We start from the raw sequence: 3399 nt of genomic DNA on the forward strand, positions 1-3399 counted from the left end.
TGAAAAATGTAACGTAATTTCACAATAAAGATTTTTTGCAAAAAAGATGTCCTTGCCTTTCTCGATTTGAACCCCATTACCCTATGTTTCTCGCAAGAGCCGACTAAAATGAGGATACGGTTACAATGTCTCACCTGGCTGATTGAGCGTCGTCCTACCTCGACAGTGTTCATCATTTCCCACTCACCATTGATTTGTGGATATTACGGGAAGCCCTGGTATAACCAACTGTGCCATTTCAGACGGCCACAGAAATCAGTACATACAAACATGCATGTCCATTACCTTCCTATCAGATACGTGTCTCACACAAGGTCCATCACAACCTTTTCAAATCGCGGGTATGTACTGAGTTTGAGTGACATACCGTAAATGATTACTGAGTTCTCAGTTAAAGCTTTGATATTGAGGATATTGTTCAAATAAAAAGTGATTTATATTAGCGGTGTCTACCGATTTGCCTGAGCATATTGTGTATGTAGAATGTCCATGGGCTAGCATTCTACTGCTGCAATGGATACATACCAACACAAGCATGAATCATACGACCACAGCGAGGGGTCGTTAGAGGCGGGTGTTCAGAGAAGACAGTTAACACCGCCCATCTTAACTCCGGAAAACACGATGACAAATAAAGCGATAGAATGTATATCATTTAAGGATTGAAGTAGTTGTATTTGTGGGCGTTCATCAACTGATGGCAATGACTCACATGAGCAAATTCTATGATGCGAGAAGCGCTTCGTGGTAAATGTGCTCATTATTACATAAAATATTCAAATATGATTATGTACGTAACATACCAATGGGACAATCTATCACCGTGAAACAACCACGTATACATTTGTTCAGTCCTCATATTTCTAACATTGGCTAATGAGGCAAATAGTTTCGATAAACAGTTTCGAAACCTGTCCAAGAGCAGGACCCGACAGTGAGAGAGCCTAGAGCCTTGTGCCTTGCCTGGAACGTGAACGGTGTAATTGACGAACCTAATCGATACCCCTCGGCGTACTTCTAGAACGTGCAGAGTTGTGTCCCTTGAGCGTGCCATGAACCAGTGTTCGGGGGCTGGAATCCGGTTCACCTGTTTGTGTTTCAAGGTTCGTCAGCCATATCCCGTCCGGCTTTCACCAAAGTGGTAAACGTCAATGACCTGCATTACAAAGGGCCTCCCATATCAAGCTGATACACCGTAATATAACTGAAATATTAAAGTCACGACAAACCAAACTCTCACACACTAAACATGCCGGACATACGAGGGGTAGCTGGAACGTTCTTTAGGTTGTCAAGTACACCCTTAACAGTGTGCATGTATTAAGCAGAATACTTTCCATGCTTACAAGTTCCAGTTAAATCAAATATACAAGCAGGCAGCATGTTTGTGGAGGCATCACACGACTACGTATTCTCTGTAGATGAAAATGGACACAACTGAAAGGGCTAACTCCAGCAGCCGTCCATGTCGACATGGTGTCAACTTTGGGGGAATACGTTCCTTCCTGTACCACCGTTACGAGAACAGAAGAGTTCAAGAAGGAAAGAGGGAGATTCAAAACTTATCCAAGATCCGGAATACCTTCAACTGCAACCACTGAGGAAAATGTTGATAAAATACGTGATGATGATCGACCACACACCACACGTCACACAGCCAATGCAGATGGCATCTTTCATGAGAGAGTTCCGAACATTGTGAGGAATGAACAGGGTGTGACAAGGGTTTGTCACGCTGGTTTCCGAGGCTTCTGACTCCTGATCAGAAACGTTCCAGGTGCGTCATCTCTCGTGAGAATTTGCGTCGTTTTGAGATGTTTTTTTCTGAGCGATTAGTCATCATGGGTGAGTCTAGGGTTGACCACTAACAGCCAGAGACTAAATGACAGTCAAAGCAGTGGAAACGTCCCACGTCTCCCCCTCCAAATACGGCGAAGTGGGTTCTCATTGCAGATGAGTTGTTCCGCCATGACAAGTATGTTGTCGACATGATTTCAATGCATGACTTCGTCTTTAAATTCATTGACCATCCTGCGTACTCACCAGATTTGGCGTCGTCAGACCTGTCTGGCAAGCACTAAGCAAATGATGATGAATTACATTTATGTCCATGAAGGACCTTTTACATCACGAGGACGAAACCTTCCACACCAGTGGGATCCAGGACGAGCCACGTGCGTGGACCTCACAGAGTATTGTGTTGAAACTAAAAAATAGCAACATTCAGCTAACTTGTACATGTATTAATGCTTGCAACATACCCACTTTTCGATCATGGGTAAACGTCGCATTTTGGTATCAGCAAAAAATGTATGTATCACGAAGGAAAAACATTGCCTCTGAACGTTTATAGTTGGATAACTCTGTTACAATCGCAATGGAGAAGACGTCGAACCTTGCAGATTGGGATTGGGAACCCCAGTGGTTACTAGTAATTTACCGGTCAGTTGTCATGTCCACGATAGGGGGTCGATTCTCAACATTATGTGAGACATAGTCTTCATGAATCTATATTCACTCAGTTTTTGTCGACGGTTGTATTATAATAATCCTATAGTTGGGAGTTTTTCGGAGTCATAGATTCCCAATACTATTTCTACAGTGTAACATAGGCTATATTTACAGCTTCTTTACCATTATTTCTGTTTGTAAACATGACATGGTAAGGATTTGCAAATTAGATGAAAGAGGCAATTGACCCCTTAACGGCTCTGCTCTCTGTAACTTACCACAAGTGTACATAACTATCAGGGGGAATGTAGGAGATTCGAACCCACGACCAGCTGTTCCTGGTGCGGAGCCCTTCGGGTATAGTATGTAGGTATAATATGTAGATAGATTGTGTATCGATGATATTGTTTGTTGATGTTGGGTATGAAGCAACAGCAAATAGTTATCTACCTAAGTGTATCAATGCTTCCCAAAAGTAACGCACTGTAGTAAGTCCTAGAACTTTACATTAGACACATAAAATGACGACATGTGTTTGTTTTTCAAATGCATAGACAAATACAGCAAATATTGACAGTACGTAAGAAACATTGAAGCGCCGGAACCGTTCAAATGAGAACCAAGTTGTACACGTCAAGCGATGTCTCAGAAACACCTCATTGTGTAGCCAGGAAACCAGTTATTGTCTCTTTCTTGTAGTAGTCTTAACTATCATGTTCAAGTACTAAGTGATAGGCCCCCTGTTCCGCTCGACACGGGCTCCTAAAATAAATCACAATCAGGCAGGCGGTTATTTATTGCTATTCAATTAATACCAGGAAGCAATCTGTCTTCTTGACTGTAAGGACGTGCACAGAGATTGTAGGTGCACGCATGAGTGAATGAGTTGTGTTTAATGTCGCTTTAAGCCACATTTAAGTTATACCAATGCATCAAGTGTTAGTTTTG

The sequence above is a fragment of the Haliotis cracherodii genome, unplaced genomic scaffold (genome assembly GCF_022045235.1).
Source record: "Haliotis cracherodii isolate W230 unplaced genomic scaffold, xgHalCrac1.p SCAF_1, whole genome shotgun sequence".
Classification (NCBI taxonomy): Eukaryota; Metazoa; Mollusca; class Gastropoda; order Lepetellida; family Haliotidae; genus Haliotis; species Haliotis cracherodii.